Source organism: Orbicella franksi, chromosome 4 (genome assembly GCF_964199315.1).
Source record: "Orbicella franksi chromosome 4, jaOrbFran1.1, whole genome shotgun sequence".
NCBI lineage: Eukaryota > Metazoa > Cnidaria > Anthozoa > Scleractinia > Merulinidae > Orbicella > Orbicella franksi.
This window is the reverse complement of record NC_138148.1, coordinates 25201680-25220683: the sequence shown is the minus strand read 5'-3', so window position 1 is coordinate 25220683 and position 19004 is coordinate 25201680. Positions and strand designations below refer to the sequence as shown.

General features: G+C 40.1%; 2 long non-coding RNA genes across 2 annotated transcripts; both read left to right on the top strand.

Annotated features, from left to right (window-relative positions):
• The first annotated feature begins 470 nt into the window (after positions 1-470).
• LOC145483771 (uncharacterized) lies at positions 471-2707 on the top strand. The gene is made up of 2 exons (XR_014048959.1): positions 471-847; positions 2056-2707. It is a non-coding gene; the product is annotated as an uncharacterized LOC145483771 (long non-coding RNA).
• A 1834-nt stretch (positions 2708-4541) lies between these two features.
• On the top strand, positions 4542-14686 carry LOC145485351 (uncharacterized). Its single transcript, XR_014049191.1, has 2 exons — positions 4542-5190; positions 13962-14686. It is a non-coding gene; the product is annotated as an uncharacterized LOC145485351 (long non-coding RNA).
• The last annotated feature ends 4318 nt before the right edge of the window (positions 14687-19004 follow it).

Here is a 19004-nt window from a genome sequence, read left to right as displayed (position 1 = left end):
ACGTGCTGTTTGTAAAAATAACGGCTTCACACTAACAACGCTGCCCAGAAGAATTCCGAAAAGTGCGGAAGCTCGTGGGGTATACACCCCCGGGGGGGGGGGGGGTACTTTGGGAATTTCTGGATGGGGATGTGCCGCTGGGACCCTGGAACCCTTAGCCTATACCAGAGCTAGTTCAGCTGAATTTTGCTAATCTATACTAGAGTAAACTCCCAAAATCCTCCCATTTATCGACACTGTTGAGGCTGATTTGCATAAGTGTAAACTTGCCTTATATTTTTGAGTGGCAATCCCTGGTTTCCTTACTCTAGATAAAATCTTCAACCAACCAGTCAGTTTTGTGGAAAATGATACCCTATTCTAGACCCAAATGCTCTGATTTATATACCCTATCCTAGAGTAAACTGCTTGAAAACCATACCCTTCACAGCGGCACATACCTATATAGCCCACATATGGCAGTGCCCCCCCCCCCCCACCGGAAGTATACATTTCTAAGAAACCAACAAACGTTAATTATATAATACCATTGTATGTTGACTTACTTCGTTTCACAGAATCCTTGACTGAACAGCACATCCTGTTTTTCATACTCAATGAATTAATCAATTATTCAAGAGATTAGTTTCTGGGAAAGTCGCAGTTCTGCACGGTACATATATAACCGCAGCTACCTCAACTGAGCGGAAACAAAGCGGCGAGTGCTGCGATAGCATCAAGAGCTGTTGAATTAACGGTGTCACAAATTACTCAGAGCCCGAGAGATTGATTATGGAAGGTGAAGAAAAGAGTAAGAATACAGATACATCAACGAAAACTGACAAATTAGAGGACAAGGAATTCGAAGGTAAGAATCGATATTTAATTATGAGTCTTGATCATTGAAAGTCTTGAAAATTCTCAGAAATATCAATAAAAAAGCAGTGATCGGTTCAAAGCGTCCATGGCATAGCAACTCTGGATACAACAGCGATTGTGTTAAACTTTTTTTACTTGACAAATCACTGTTACTTGAGTCATCGTAGAACGCTGAGACGAAACGTGAAAGGAATCTTGTTTTATTCAGTTAGAATTTAACGGCTGACTCAAGCAGCGGACAAATCCACTGTGTGTGATAACTGTTGACAAAGAACCTTGAAACAGGTCTAGAGAGTTAAGCAACTTAATTAAGGTCATAAAAAACGTTTTATCGTTATATAGGCTTTCGCTGCAAATCAGTATACTTTTGTATTTTCGGATTACTATAAAACAGATCACGAGAGGTTTACAGTGAAATGTCATTGTTTGTTATGTAACGAGTCAGAGGAACGCAGATATAAATTCATTATTTTTCCTCGTGTTATTTAATCGGAAAACTCATGTTGTACGCGGTGTTATGCTATGATTCAATGTTGCTTTCGGTCCAAGGTCTGGTTCAGCAACTTTTTGTTACAAATCAACTAACTCTTCGCCCGTTGGTGATTGTATCAAACTTTGTTCAGTGAAATGACGGAAATTGGCGAACAAAAGTAGTCTTGGTGGAACCTGCTCAAAAAATTGACTTTTCTAAGAAAAAAAGAAAGATGTATGGCATTATATGTTATTCCCATACTAGTTTGTTCAAAAGAATACTCTGAATTACCCTCTGATATTGGTCGTTAATATATACTTCCTTTCTCGGCCGTGCACTCGACTTTCGTTTCTTTGGAAAGTCTTACTAATGCCTCAATTGAATATATCAAATGTGCTATATTTAACTCCGGAACGAATGAAAGTGGATTGTAAACAGTGAACGATTGTATAAAGGACCATCCAGTGATTATTCAGTGAAACAAAGCTATCAATACAGAAGAGTAAACACAATGTTACTTCAGAGAACAGTGACAAATAAGAGGGAAACTGAAGAGGGCTACAAGGATTATAGTGATAATATTTTACATGTAAATGTTCTCATGGCACTTAACGACTGTCGTTTGATGTCCCTTGTAATTATACCAAGCGATACAAACAGCTTCATTCCTTATCAGATTAAATCTGCTCTGATTAAGGTTTTCTTTTCTTTTTCTCTTTCCTCAGACGGCAAACCTTTTTTTCAACGTGAAAAAGTGAGGCGAGGCAGGATGCCATTTCCACCGCCGCCGTCTTCTGGCAGCAACCCCAAAAGCAATACCTCAAGTAACTTTCAAGCCCAGAAGACAAACTGGAAATGACTGCGTCCCGACGCTGTGGTTATTTTCCTCTCTTTTAATTTTGTTTCGTTTAGTAATTTAGGTTGAAATGAATTCCGATTTTTAGGAACTTCAAGTATTAAAAGCACTTAGGTTTGCTAAATAGGCACTAGAAGGGCTTTCCGCCCCCAAATATCAGTTGTGGTGGACAGAGATCATGAGCCGTCATGAAAAAACGACAAAAACTGAAAGAGATCTTAAATGTTTGCTATTTTGCTAAAGTTAAGCTATGCGAAGTCACTGCTGACAAAGCACCTTGGACAGGAGGCTGGACAAGCACATGATACATCGTTCTTAGTGAATTTTAAAATGCTTCTTGCTGGAAAAATGAAATGTAAACTCGCCAATTTTGATCGCAGTTGCTTTGATCTTCAGAAATTCTTCCTTACTATGTTGTTGTAATTTATAGTCGTTTGAATATATAACACATCCTCAAATTTGCAGATTTGGAAAGATCTTTGACCATCTATGACGGAAAGTTGTAATAACAAATAAAATAAAAACTATAATTTGGTTATTATATTGTGTAGCAATTGATGTAGGCGCGGCTGTTAACAAGTTCTTAACTGTGGCAAAAGCGATCTAAGGCAGCGTTCACAATACGCCAGAGAAGTTTGAAAACACAGCTTTATTTCTACGGTTAGACCTGCGGTCCACACTAATCCGTCAGGAAAACGGAATTTGAGGAATTTGAAAACACCTTTTCGTTTTCGTGTGGACGGAAAACATTTCGAAAACGGAGCTTTTTGAAAACGATGGCGTTACGATAATCATGCATGCAATTTGCCTGATCGAGTTTTCCTCATTGGCTCTAGTATGTTTCCTCGGTGAATGAGAAATACCTCACGAGACTTTCTAATAAATGCCAATCCTCTTGTGAGCTTTTCTTTGGCACTGGAGTGGAATAATACAGCAGTGGTTTTAAAGTGTGGGGGCACATAAACAGCATTCAGAGGCCGTCATACTATTTCTTGTCGGGCAATCAAGTCATCCTTATATACAATGAATTACAACTTGCTTGCCGCATATTGGAATAATGCACTGCTCAATATCCCCCCCTCCCCCCCCCCCCCACCCTCGATCCCCTGGACAGGGCGTGGAATTTAATATTTACGTAAAGTTACAGTTGGACATTTTCGCCGGTCATCGGGGACACATTCGTCGTTAAACACCCTCGCCACCACGGCCCCACTGTTTAGGGTCGATTTACACAATAAACGTAATTCAAATTTTGTTATTTTGTCACAGTTTCTAAAGTAGCAAATTATACAGAATGCATTGCTATGCAGGAAGTCTACTACGTTCACTGTTTAAAAATAGGAAAGTGTGACGCTGTTTTTGTTATCATAGCTTTGACGAATAATTCAATTTTGGTTTTGCTTGGCTTATAAATATGATGATAAAAAACAAAAGCTCTTGTCAATGCCCAGGGACGGAACGTTTCGCTATCATCGCTGCGTTCAGGTTTCTCTTCAGTTTCCTATGACTACGCTGAACGTCCGGTTGAAACTTAAATCTTCGCTAAAATGCCCTGCAAGTGATAACAAGTGTCAAATTTCCGTTTCTCCGTGAATCCACGCTGTTATGACACATAAATTCTCCGCCTCGTCCATGGCGAAGGAGACCGGGGGCAATTGACCAGTGCTACGAGACGGATTGTCCCTTGCCAGTGCATAAGAATTTTGAAAGTGTGGAAGAATCCTGGCGTAAATTTCTAAGAAACTAACAAACGTTAACTACACCCCCTCCACTCTATGCCGGAGGAATGTGAAAACGAAACGCATATTTGAGGATCAGTTTCTATATTTTTAATTTTTACTTGTCATCTTTTTTATTCTGCAAATATTTATATGAGGGCCACTGGTCTTTCAGTTATTATTGTTGTGTGCAACCTTCAATAAATTAAGCTGATTATTATTATTATTATTATTATTATTATAATTATTATTATTGTTATTGTTATTGTTATTGTTACTGTTACTGTTACTGTTACTGTTACTGTTACTGTTATTGCTATTGTTGTTGTTGTTGTTGTTATTGCTATTGCTATTGCTATTGCTATTGCTATTGCTACTGTTACTGTTACTGTTACTGTTACTGTTACTGTTACTGTTAGTGTTACTGTTATTGTTATTGTTATTGTTATTGTTATTGTTATTGTTATTGTTATTGTTATTGTTATTGTTATTGTTATTGTTATTGTTATTGTTATTGTTATTGTTATTGTTATTGTTATTGTTATTGTTATTGTTATTGTTATTGTTATTGTTATTGTTATTGTTATTAACGCATTAGATGTTTTCCATTCACTCTACGCCGGAGGAACTTAAAAACGCAACCATTACCGGTCATCAGTTTGGATTTCGATTTGAAAAAAACTCGGGGAGGGAAATCACATGATTATCGCGAGGTTATCGTTTTCGAGACGCTCCGTTTTCAAACTATTTCTGTACAAACGAAAACGAAAAGCCGGCGTTTCAAATTCCTCCGGTGCATGTGAAGAGCGTTTTCGAAAAGCTCCGTTTTCGTGACGGATTAGTGTGGACGGTAGGCCTTACCGTTGAAATAAAGCTGCGTTTTTAAATTCCTCCGGCGTAGTGTGGACGGGGCCAGACGGGGCCATAGAAAACGGAGCTTTTCGAAAACGCTCCTCAAACTGGAGGTTGTTGTCATGATTACTATGACTTCCTGCATTTAACAGAATCCTTGGCTGAACAGTACTTCCTGTTTTTCGTACACTCAATCAATCAATTAGCCTAGAGATTAATCTTTTCTGAGAAGGTCGCCATTCTTCCACGGTACATAAACAACTGTAGTTACCGCAACTGAGCGGAGACAAAGCTGTTGAAATAGCGGTATCACAGATTGAAAGAGCCCGAGAGACTGATCATGGATGATAAAGAAGAAAAGAGTAAGAATACAGATACATCAAAGGCAAGTGCCAAACCAGATGAAACTATGAAGAACTTAAAGACCTTGGAAGGTAAGAATCGAGAACATTCTTACTTATTCTACTGCAGGACAAATCGTTCATTGAATTACTGAAGAACGCTCTCAGAAATACGTTGCAGTAATCAGTACCAAGGGTTGTGAATACAATGGTCAGTGACTACGTAATACTTAAAATAATGGTTATTACGTGGTTACTCTTCTTGCCTCTAAAATAGTTTGATATTGTGTGCCTTGGAAGAACGGTGGAAATATCCTTGATTTCCGCCGCTCTCTCCAGTCGCTTCTTTTCCGAATAGCGCCTGGTAATGGAGCCCAGGTGGGAAAAGGCAAGTAAAAAACTGTCTGTCCGATGAATGCAAGGGTTATACTCAAGGATCCTCAAGACGAAACGTGAAAGGGCTTGTTTGTTATTCTGTTACAGTTAAGCCAAACAAAAGCAACGGACAAATCCACCCTGTGTCATAACTTCCTACAAAGAACCTTGGACTGAAACTGGAAGATTAACTGAGCATCTAAGCAAACATACATTGATTTATATTTCTATACACTGCAAAACAGATCAGGATACAGCGGAAAGTGAACTGTAACTTTGTCATGCGTAACACGAGAAACGAAGTTACACATTTATGAACACAATCTTACAGTGTCATAGTCATAGTGATAAGATGTTACGTTCGGTTGACTTTTTGTCTCAAATCAACGCTGTAAAACCCGTTGGCGACTGCATCAAATGATGTTCACGTAGTGTAACGCAGTGCTAATCCAGTTTGCATCGAGAATTTTTGGGACGAATTTGTTCGCTGATTTGGTCCCTCCAGCCTGCGTCATCAGGAAAGAATGCGTTGTAGTTCGGCGTTGGTAAATGGCCATTTAATAGGTTGTGGTAAGAAAACAAATCTTTTGTGTAGCTCGGCAAATGGCCATGATGACCCTCAGATCTGTGGCCAGAAAATAAATTTCCGATTTGCAGCTCAGAAAATTCGTGGTGGCCATAATTGGTTGTCAGAAAACACTGAAACTTTCTGTGTGTTTTGAGGTCAAAATGGTTAATTCGCCTTTTTTCATTTGTGAAAACAAGTAAATTCGATCAAAATACAAACACAAAATTTACAAAACCTTTGGCGACGCGCTGTCTTCCAGGGTCGCTGGTCAAAACTTTATTTTCTCAAGAAATATTTGTTACAAGTGTTGGCGATCTGAAATTGAATTCTAAGTGTCGCCAATAATTCAAATGCCTTTCCTGAAAATATTTTATGCACCTGTCACTGTAAACCCCCCTCCCCCGCAACCCCGGGGAATCATGGGGCTTTTGGGGGTCTTTGACTCTTTGCCTTGCCCAAGGGGGTGGGGGATTAATTCATTTTTTTGCGTTGCCTTCCCAGAGAGGTGGGGGAATAGTACATTTTGACCATTGCTTTGCCCTATGGGGTAGGGATTAGTACATTTTAGTCCGTTGTCTTGTCCGAGCGAGAAGGAGTAAGGACACTTTAATAACCCGGTTGGAAATGGGTCTGGAACGAGAGCCTGGTAACAAGACAGTTTGCCGCCATATTGGAAACGTGCTGTCTTCTTCAGCGATGGACGAACGAAAGGTACAGAGAATTTGCAGAATTTCTTTGTTGTGAATGCCCATCGATTCTTTTTGTTTCTAGGGATTTAACAAATGGGATTTAAGTGCTTTGTTTCCCAATCCATTTTATAGAATCAGATCATGATTTAGGAGATGACATTCTTTGTCCCTAAGGACGGCCAAATCTTGAGGAAAACTTGATAAGATGTGACAGTTTGCATTGCAGTGTGAAGTGGTACCATTTTTCGTGTGCAGGGATTGATATAAAGAATGTGCCAAGAAGGAGAATGGCTGTGCATTTCCTGCCTGAAAAGTTGAAGACATAATGGACTACTTTTTGTCCTTTTATGGTGATGTGTCCCGAATGAAGCTAGAAAATTTGGCACTTGTTCCATGTGCAAATGTGTTGAAAGTATTCAAAAATAAATGTCAATCATACTTCTGAAAGTAATACTGCAGGTTTGGACAAGGAGTTTTTTTGTCCCCTGTAGGTGGGGGATTATCCACATTTTGGTAGGGAGTAGACCCAAAAATATGTCCCCTGTATGTAGGGCATTATCCTTGTTTGGTATTGCTCTGTGGCTAATGCCCCATGTTTCCCCGGGGTGGGGGTTTGCAGTGACAGGTGCATTACCTCAGGCTTCAACTTCGCGTGCAGATCGGTATCTGTTATTTGATCAAACTTAGGGCCCCTTCATATGAGCCCGGTCAACCGGGCTGGCTCGGTTTCCGAGATCTCGCCTCACCACCCTTTCGTTCATAAAATCGTTGATGTGTTCATATGAGTAGACGGGCTGGCCCGGCTACCGAGATTTCGGTAGACGGGCCAGCCCGACTTTTGCTACCGAGATCTCGGAAACCGGGATAAAAATTTTTCCATATGAACACCCCAGCCCGGGTAACCGGGACGAAACTTTTATGACAAAATAGCTTCGCTCTCGCAACATGGCGGCCAAAATGGCATAATCTTTTTCTTGAATGTATTTCCATTTTAGGAGTATGTGAATTAGTTTCATTAGTAAAGTTACAAGAGTCCACAAAGCTACGACAGTCGCGAACAATGCAAGTTTATGTTCCACCATTTTGGTTGTTTTTCTTGGATTTCATCCCGGTCGACCGGGCTGAAGTTTCCCATATGAGCAAACCACAAAATTGGTCCCGGTAACCAAGCCAGCCCGGTTACTGGGCTCATATGAAGAGGCCCTTAGTTTTCTATTGAACCATTCGAACGCCACCAAAGTAGACCAAACATGCAAAGTACGCACGTGAACGCACTGCTCTAATCTTTGATTACTACTAGTTCAGTGAACTAACGGAAATCGCTACCGGCAACAGGTCCAAACAGCGGTCCAAGGTTCCATCTTGGCTTTCAGTTTCGACTCTACCATGTCCTACCAAGCTCACGATGGGAGGATTTATTTTACTTTTTTTTTTATCCTTTTTTCTTTTTTTTACTTTTATGCAAACGTTCAGCGAAACGTGACATATACGGCCAACATATACAAAGCGACCGGGTTTGAGTACGCCAAACATGACTCTCGCCTTGCAGCATATGGAGGTGTTGTGTTACATCAGTTTGAATTTATAAAGGTTTGTATAGGGAAAAACGGTAATCGATATAATAGCTCAAATTGTGGTATTTGGGCATTACAGTTGACCTACCCCGAAGCCTTTTTGCCTTTTCTATTGTCATCTCGCTTCTCAGCTCGATCCGAAGCTTTTTAAGCGAGTTATGGATTTTTGCTTTTCCACTTCTAAGAAGAAGTAAAGGCTGTCCACTCAATTCCGGATTCCGCTCGAAGCGGAAAAAAACCATTGAAAGCATGCCAGCCGCCCCAATTCCTACGCAGAAAAATAGTGGAGGGTAAAGCACTCCCTTTCAGTTAAATTCCATTCCAAATACATCCCCATAGCGCACGCTACAAAGCTCTGAATCGAAGCCAGCTAGCCATCCGAACTGAGGACATGGACACATTCGAAGCCCGAGCGGAATGCCAGGTGAACAAGTTGACGCTGACCAGGGAAATGGAGCGCTCAGTTCTCAACGCGCAATGTACTTTGCTCCACTGTTTAAACACGATCTGTTGGCACCCTCAAGCAGAAAACTTATTTCAAATAATATTATAACTTCTTTGTTACCGAAAAGTCTCGTGGACAGTTATAAGACCAAATTTGATTTTAAAAAATCGCCTAGAGAACTGTGTGCTCCCTTCCCCTGGTTAGGGTCAATTTTTTTCGTCCAGCATTTCACTCGGGCTTCGAATGTGTCCATAGCGGGTCCTGGCGGGTCGGTACAAAACGTAGACTCCTCAATCTGGACCCCCTTTTGGACCCCATCTGGATCCCCGATTTTTTCTTCCTGAAAATACGGGCTCCTGATTTAAATAATTAAACTAAGAGCATATCACGATGAAGTCTATTTAATCTGTGAGCAAACTGTGAAGAAATTAACACAATTATTGACGTCGTGACAAGGATAACTCAACAAAACGACCAACTTTGAGAACCACGGTCTTTTATTTTCTTGATTCTTTTTGTTTTTGTTTTCGTGTCCTTCAGTTTCTTTACATTCACGGTTAAGGCCATTCTCGTCCCCAGTGCTACTCGTCTTAAAATGTCTTAAAATTTCTCCGACCACGTGGCCAAAAGAAACGGAGGCTCTGGGGACGAGAATGGGCTAAGGCCGTCTGTCTTCCTGCTCATGCGCACTATACACGAATTTCCAAGGCAATTATTTCAAACACGATGTTGATTTTGTGTAGACGTCGGAGTATTTTCCATCGCCGTCGAATGAATCGTCCTCGAATTTGACTCTATCTGAAAAATCAGCGATGTTTTGAGGAAATCACCAGGAATCCTACCATGCATGACTTTTATACCCGGGCTTTTATAGAGAGCATCCCCGAATGAACATCGAGTCCTATCACTAAGAACTTTACGTATATATTCTTCCATTTATGACAAAAAGAAACACTTGCTTCCGAGCATCTTTATATATCGATAGAGAGGCATGTACTAAAACCCGAAACAACGAAACGAAACCACCGAAACGAAACCACCGGAACAAGCCAAACTACCGAAACGAGTAAAATAGTAAGTAAATAAATAAAAAAAGTTTTAAAAAAAGCCTTGATCTCCAGCACGTTACTATGGCAGCCGGATCTCGTACCCAGATCCCGCTCTTAAGCCACATGTGTGACATCGTGACATCACAAACCTGAAAGGTGGATGAGCGCAAGCGTGTCCAGCTGGAAGACATCGAGAAAAAGGTGGGTATTCTCACATTCGGAATGGTATTCTAGCTAAAAAAAGAAATCTAATTTCAAAGATAGGTTTTCTTGTCGTATCGTGGATTCTTACACGGTGGCGAATCGAATGGTCTTTTCGAGAATGACTTTGCAGCATTCTTCGTGCAAACCAGGACTTTCTTTAATATATATCTCTAAAGAAAAACGAGGGCGACTTGACAGGCTTTAATCATATTAACGTCAGGCTTTCGTGACTCCTCCACTTCTCAAAGTAATTTCTTATTAGGCGCTCAGCTCTTCACGGATACTCTTGAGATTGTGTTTCCGTACATCCTGGGCTCGGCGTTGTCGGTTCGCCACCGCCTAGGAATCCACGATACGACCAGGAAACCTTTCTTTGAAATTACATTTCTTGTTTTAGCGAGAATGCCATTCAAAATTTGAAAAATACTCACCTTTTTCTCGATGTCTTCGTGGTCGTCGTCGACACCCTTGCGCTCATCCATCTTTCAGGTTTGAGATGTAACGATGTCACACATGTGGATCTGGGTACGAGATCAGGCTGCCATAGTGACGTGCCAGAGATCAAGGCTGTCTTTTTTTTTTAACTTTTTCATTTATTTACTTATTATTTTACTCGTTTCGGTCGTTTCGGTCGTCTCGTTTCGGTGGTTTTTTTTCGCTCGTTTCGGTGGTTTCGTTTCGTTGTTTCGGGTTTTAGTACACGCCCGATAGGGAAGCGTGGATTATGGCATCTAAGAACTGGGAAATGCTCTCGGTCCACAGCTGTTACGTTTGGAAAATGCACTTCACTAACATTGTTCACGAATTCATTCATTCACCTGCATTTCTTGCCATTTTGACGAACTGCCCCTTCCGTTAAACGTATTCTTGTGTTCTTTGCGGAGGTCGATTAAAATTTCTTCTTCTAAGGTGAATGAGCGCTACCTGTTCAGGCCATGGTTCAGGCGGGAAGGTTCCTTGCAAACTTGACTGATATGGTATAGCTAGACGGCACATATTAGGAAAAACCTAGAAATCCGCTCTAGTAATACAACTGTTTCGAACTCTTGTTACCACTCACCATGTTCAGTACAAGATTATGATAGGGTCAAAAAGTACTTACGAGTGACCACGAGTGACCACGAATGACCACGAGTGACCACGAGTGACCACGAGTGACCACGAGTGACCACGAGTGACCACGAGTGACCCCGAGTGACCACGAGTGACCACGAGTGACCACGAGTGACCACGAGTGACCACGAGTGACCACGAGTGACCACGAGTGACCACGAGTGACCACGAGTGACCACGAGTGACCACGGTTAAGATAAAGTCATAAAATTATCATGACGTCATTAAGAAGTCATTGTGAGGTCATTTCATCAAATAATGACCTGACCAGTGACCACACTTAAGCTATTTAATAGTGTTGAGAGCACTGCCTGTGAGTTCACAATTCGATTTTTTTTTTCTTTCCAAATATTGGCTGTTGACCTTCTGTTCTTTCATGCTTCTTTTGTGATCTTTTTTCAGTTGTGAAAGGTGAGAAAATCCGAGCGATCTTATTAAACGTAGTGTAAAGGCTCAAAACTTCACTCGCGGACTTTGCCAGTTTTGGTTGATCGAATAACAGATAACGATCTGTACGTGAGGTTGAACTAATAATGAATGAATGAAACTTGTCAAACTTTAAGCTTTGTAGGGAACTATAAACTTCCAGTAAAAGCGTTTCTTTAAGATTTGTTTCCGCAAGTGAACGTTCAATTTCAGAACGCCAAAACTTATAGTAAATATTTCTTGAGAAAATTAAGTTTCGCGATTTCGGCCAGCCGACCCACCAGACAGCGCGTCGCCAAACATTTTTACCCTGCGTTTGTATTTGTTTAAATTGCGCGAGTTTACCTATTGTTTTCACGATTGAAAAATGTTGACCTTGGAACGTCGAATAAACCATTCTGACCACAAATCACGGCGTTTTGTTAAGCTGTGCAATTCGGGGTTAGGTTAGTTTTCTGACAACAAATCGTGGCCATTTGCCTAGCTGCAACTCGCAAAATTTTTGTTTCAACTTGTTTTCAATCTATTTTCAAATTTCGGGTTTCCCTTTCATTTTATGGCATGCAATCTGAAATGTATAGTCCACATACCACGATTTTAAACATCTCCGGGGACTCCGGAGGAAGGGAAGGACATAGAGGAGACACCTCCTTTATCTTGGGTCGTCGCTAAAAATTATCGAACGTGTTCTAGTTACACTAGTGATCACTAGTTACGTTTACGCGGTGTAACGCAATCCTAGTCCAGTCTGTACGAGATTTACCACCTAGTTTTGTAGGTTGCCAAAAGGCCGTATTTTCCGGCCAGAATGTTTTATCTGTTATTCGATCAAACAAAGCGTGCAAAGTCCGCGCGCAGTTTTTAGTAAAATCGGGCGAATTTTTCTTCCCTTGCACAAGTAAAAAAGCAGCTAATATTTGAAAAGGAAAAAAAATCGAATTGTGAAGCACGGCCACTGTTCTAATCTTTGATTACTACACCAGTAAATAGCCTCAGTGTGGTGGTAAGGTCATTATTTAATGATATGACCTCACAGTGACTTCTTGATGACGTCATAATAACATCACTGACATTTTTTGATGTAATCTCACTCGTGGTCACTCGTGGTCACTCGTGAGTACTTTTAGACCCCATCCAAGATTATGCCTTGTTTGTGCCACAGTGAACAACATCTCACACACAGACCGTGATGACTGACACCGATTTCACGAAAAAGCCAATGCACGGCACAGATAGGAGACCACTAACCTGGGTTAGACCACGCAGAAAAGTAGTTTAAAATCAACCTGACTCGGTTAAAAAATCTATTGTTCTTCTGTTAAATTCCATGGTAACTGTTAACCCGGTTTAAGTTCAATGAACTGCCGAAAATAGCGGCCACACACGATTTTTCAGAAACCCGGTTAATCGTAATTGATTGATTAGAAATCATCAATTAGACGTGACCAATTTAAATGTCATCAGATATTCTTGATAAGCAGACAGTAGAACTAGGCTAAGCCTTTGCCTACGATGGTCAAGTTTAGATATCGACGACATTCCGACGTCGCAAATCGAAAAACAACGTTACCAGTTTTGGTGCAGAAGCGGTAGTAAAATGGTCCACTATGCCTATGATTGATCAAGGTCCATTTCTAGGCTTCGCCTGTAATTAACATCCAACTTTTCACGGCAGCCAGAAAGAACGTGCAACGCAAAAGGTCGCCAGAGTAAAAGGGCCGAGAAAAAAAGAAAGGAAAGGGGCAACAAACAAAATTGAGAACGGGTAATGGCAAAAACATAACACCTCCATATGCTACAAGGCGAGAGTCTCGTTTCGCGTATTCAAAGTGGGTCGTTATGTAATAATATATGTCGGCTATATATGTCACGTTTCGCTGAACGCTCGCATAAAAGTAACAAAAAAAAAGACAAAAAAAGATAAGCTTGAGGTGAGCTTGAGGTGAGCTTGGGCTGCCTGTGGTCTCTCGAGTTCGGTCTAACAGCGCGGGCTCCTTTCCTGAACAGCGGCTGGTAATCAAGCCTACTCCGTTGTAAGTGGTATCTTTTAGGGGTCAGATAAAACTGCTTGAACCACGCCCAGATTGGTCTCCTTTAGGGGTTTAATTCAAATTTTCCGACAAGCAACCTGACCTTTTCATATGGGCGTCTCCACCCCTCCCACCCCCTCCCCCCCCCCCCCCCGCCGAGGCAGTGACAAATGTAAAAGGGGAAAGACGAGTGATTAAGGTTAGTAATAATATTTTAGATGTTCGCATGGCATCCTAGCATCTGAAGTGCGGTGTATCTTGTCTGTATGCCAGTGTTAAAGCAGTACAAAATGTATCTATCTCAACGCACGAATGACACAACTCTTAAAGTTTTGAACGTCCCTGATAACTGAAATCTGTCAGTTTTAATTCCTCTTTTCCCTTTGCTTAGGAGATGAACTCAAAGTGAACTGCGATAGAGCGGTCAGAGGGAGGATGCCATTTCAACCCTCAGAGTCCCATGGCAAGCAAAGTGAAAGCAACTGTGTCCTATTTTAATCACTGCTGTGGATGTATTATCTCTCTCCTTTTGGTCGAGTTCGTTAGTTTGCCGAGCTGACGTAAATTTCAATCTTCAGGAACATCACTTAAACCACTTACGTTAGTCAACTAGAAACTAGAAACCGTTTGGTTAGTGCACAGAGATCATGAGCCGTCATAAACAAGAGTAAAGCTGCAAGGGATCTCAAAAGTTTGCTGTTCTGTTAGGCCTATCACGCTAGCGACATAATGACATAACGACGTAACGACATAATCACTTATGTCAGTAATATGAACATCGACATATCGAAAATATCAGAGTTTTTTCCTTATGTCGTTATGTTCGTGCTGTTATGTTGTCATTATGTCAGAATGTTCACACTGCAAACAATAGCGTTATAACGTCCTTCTCATTTCGTTATGTCGCTAGTGTGGACTAGGCCTCAAATCCCTCAGAGTTGAGTGCAGTGCCATCACTGAATTTTTGAACTGGAGTTTTGAGAAATCCATCTTACATTGTTATATAGTAATTAATGCTTCTAGTAAAAATAAATGTAAACTCGGCAATTTTGAAATCCTGAATACGGTATTGTTCTAATATATCTTAAGGGGGTCTTATGCCTTAAAATTGTTTTCATTTTTTTTATGTAAAACAACTCTGTGGGACAGCTTTGGTACCATGTTAAAGAACTTCGCACTCTGACTTCAAAATATGGTCTTTTCCAGGTCACATGCCGCATTAGTTAATGAATAACTAGCCCCTAAGTGTTAAAAAGTGGTTTTCCGCATTCTCACGATAACGTACTATTCAATGGTTCGAGAAGCACGGAATTAATTTCATCCTGTCCATAAGCAAGTTGTCCAGGGGGCAAACTTCAGAAAACAGTGTTTTGAAGGGGTTTTCTCTTGAAAATGGGAAAAATTCAGCTCTTATTAACCGAGCAGGAGGTCTGTATGGGAGAATCTTGACCGAGGTCGTGAGTACACACCGAACAAAGTGAGGTTTGTACACACGACCGAGGTCAAGATTCTCCCATACAGATCTCCTGCTCGGTTAATAAGATGTTTATTATATGGCAAACAAGAACAGTTTAATTTGTTAATGTATCCTGGTTTGTACTAGCTGGCATTTTGCTTAGAGGTTCGTACAGGGGGATTCTCGTTATGCGTGCCGTTAGCTTATTCTATTTTCCGTGAAACGTGAATTCAGGAAATTATTCTTCGTGATCCGTGACCTGAAGGTTTTGCGTGACCCGTGAAGAACTTGAATTATTCACCGATACTTGTGATTTCACCACTCTGTTCTACGCGATGTTTGAGACGCAGGTCCTCCGAATGGTTAGAGTCGGCTATCGAGAGTAACTTAGACAATATGAAGACTTGACTTAGCCTTCCACAATTTTTCTTTCTTCGAACACTCTTTCTAGTGTAAGAACAGGTTATTAAAAAAGTGTCTTACTTGCTTTTTTGAGTGTGTTTCGGGAAAGCGAAATTTTTATATCCGTGATCCGTGATCCGTGATCCTCAATTTTTTCCTTTCGTGAACCGAGCCATAGACCCGCCCCTTGCCAAAGTTTGTTCGTCCTCTTTATACTTTTTAATTTTTCTCATCAGCCTTTTTGGCACTTCCATAAATAAATGTTGTTAAAAGAAAATAGTCAATATTTTTGTATTTTACTTTGCAAATTTCTCACCGCAAAACATTACCGGTCTAGATGCCGGTCTAGATGGGAAAATCTAGACCGTTTTCAATATCGATTTCAGCCAATCAAATTCGTGAATTCGGTAGTTCCCAGTCCTTGTGAGACGCTGCCATATAATAATTTACTAACATTAACTATATTAACTGTAAAACATTTCATAAATTGCACAACATTTCATAAATTTTAGAGGTTTGCGGCCTAGATAATTGTGTCATTTACCAATCTTGAACATTTGACAACATTCAGTTGAATCCCAGTGGAGATATCGTGTGCGAGATATTGGTGATCCGTCTATTTGGTCATTTAATTTCTACTTTCGCTGCAAGTTTTCTATTCCACGACAAGCGACGCTCGATTCAAGTGGGACAGTGGCGTGATGTCCCTGAACCAATCACAATTCTTTGCTACGTATAGCAACCAATCAGTTTGCCCCACTTTGTATAGACAATAGATTATGTTTTTTAAGAGGATTTATATTTTGCGGGTTATTGGATTTGTTACATATATATAATTTTTGTGCAAAATACATTTCTTACACTCTAACCAGGTCAGAATAAAATTTCAAATTAAGAATTCATGCACGCGTAATGACCGCTAAATTAATTTCCGTTGTTTATATCATTGCCTCGTTTGGAAGTTGCTACATTCAAAAGTCTGAAAGAATTTTAAAATCTAACGAAAATATTGAGATGCTTAAAGGGACACTGTCACGGTATATTTGCTTAAAACTGATATAAATTCACGAAATGGTCCATAAATGTTTGTAGCAAGAACTTAATTAGCGCTAACTAAATGATTAAAAGTAATTTCTTGAAGAAAGTCCACACTGCAGCAACATTTTTGCAAATTTTCAACGATTTCCCAGCCAAACGTGAACCTTTGAAAAACTGACATCCTGGCGCTTTTTCAAAAATCCATATTACAATCTGTTTCCATCCTCGCCATCGTTAGCCATCCTCACTTCCTAAAGGGTTTTAATGATTTGTCGGGCGCTGCTCTAAAAAATAAAACTATTATTGCTCAGCTTCCAATGATCGATATACGTTTTTGAGATTTCCAAAGCCATGCTAAAAATGGTGACAGTGTTCCTATAAGAAAATCGAATTCCGAAACTTGACAACTAACGAAATATGCAAATAATCTAGCCATTGATGGTATCGATGGCTGTACTCTTGATCTCTCTCTTGATCTCTTTCAACTACTTTCCGTGTGTGGTTTTGGAATTTAGATATTTAGTTTTATAAAGCAAAGTTTGGATGTTTTATTGACGAAAAATCGAAATGAAACTTCAAGAGAGCCTGTTGCTGTTTGTTTTTGTTTAAGTGGCACTTTAAAAGGTTTTGCTAACTGAACAGTTCTTGATCTAGAAGAAGTGTTAATTTCAATGTTTGGCGGGTTCTCTGGAGTAAAAAAGTTTCGTTTCAATAGCAAAACTCAATTTCAGATGTTTCTGTCACTTTACAATTCATTTCAAGGGGGTTACGCTAAATAGTGCGCAGCACTAATAAACCTGCGGTCCTCAATTAAATTACAAATAACTTTAAAACACTAGAAATCTACAACAAAAAATTACAGAATTAAGCTACGAATAAAACAAGCAATGTCGCGATGTTGGTGCTCCTCTGAGCTTAGCTGAGGGGCACCAACATGACGTCCCCAGTACAAAACTCTACAAATTTGCTTGAAACACTTCTCCGAATAACATTCAAATGAAAAACCCCACAGACGTAAATTTTGGCAATCATTTATCTTGATTTTATCTATTGAATAGTTACGATTTTATTTTTGACCGTGAAAACCAGCAGCTGTTCTAATTTATAGTTAGGGACCGCTGGTGGGATTTGATAGCTAGTACCGGCCCATCCCCCTCTCTTATTAAATGATAAAATAGAAATTAAATGTATCAGGCTTAACTCAAAATAATATCGGACAAAAGTGCTGTTGTTGGTGATATTTGTGTTCGAGAGTAACGAGAACGCATACTGATTTGTCTTGGTCCCCTGTGTCCGAGCGAAAAAAATCGATATTTTTTAGTAGTTCACATTTAGCCCTCCACACCCAACCCCCCACCCCACTCCTCCAGAAAGTTTTTTTTTCGCAGGGGCGAATGACGTCCTCAACATCATCAGCTTTTGACAAATAAAAAGAGTTCTCCAAAGTTATGCAAACCCGGGACGTAGTCGAGGGTTTGCATAAGTGTTTCTAATTCTCCCAACCCTCCTCGTGTTTAGATGAGGCTATGTAAACACGGAAAAAGTGCTTTATTGCTTAAATATACGCACGACCGTACATATATAACATGACGTGTGCAGTTTCAATTTAGCTACAAAGTTTCCGTCGAATTTAGCGCAAGTTCCTTTTGTTTCGGCAATGTGAAGATTATTCTGAGCAATCCAAACCCTAGTTCGAGCCTTCTACTTAAACTTGAGTATTTTGACTTTGTTTGTCTAGATCATCATTGAGTATAATAATAATAAAATAATAATTTATTAACTTTGTTTGCCTACATTTTCATTATAATTAGAAATAGACATAAACTTTATTTAAATAAAGGAATCTTTCGTTGCTAATTTTAGAAACCAGCTTAAGCGTTTTCGTTCACTGTTGCTCAACTGATTGTGGGGTGTTAGGATCCTAGTAACCGTGCATTGTGAGAACTTGGTAGTCAATCACAAATTAATAAAACATTTCCTAGGGCCCAAGTTGTTGTCGTCGTGTTATGAGAGAATTGGTTCATACTTTAAGCGTACATATTATTGTCTTTTTCTTTGAGTAAAACAGGTTTAAAAAGAAACAAATTAGTTTTAATATGAATTTAAGTCTTGGGTGACGCGCTGTTAAACGCTTGTCGCTTATTACGCCATTCTCGTTCCCAGTCCTACTTGTTTTAAAATGTCTGGGAACGAGAATGTTATTACGCTTATTACGACAACCTTTTGCAAAACAGCTGAAACCAAAAACGGAATCCAAAAAAATACCCCTCCCCCCCCCGCCCCCGGCAGGCTCGTCCCAATATAGTGGCCAGTTGATTCCAGGCACTCTCCAGTTTTTTTGTTATTACGCTGAGCATAGTTAATAGAGAGGAATGGTTATGAAACCCGACAAATTTCTTTGTTGTAGGTTTTTGTTGGCTTTTTTAGCCTTGACCGTGCACAAAACACAATAGTTGTTTACTTCGCACCGAGGAATTAACCAATAGAAACGTTTTGGTTGCGTAATTCATGCAAAGTGTATGAGTGCAAAACAAAAGA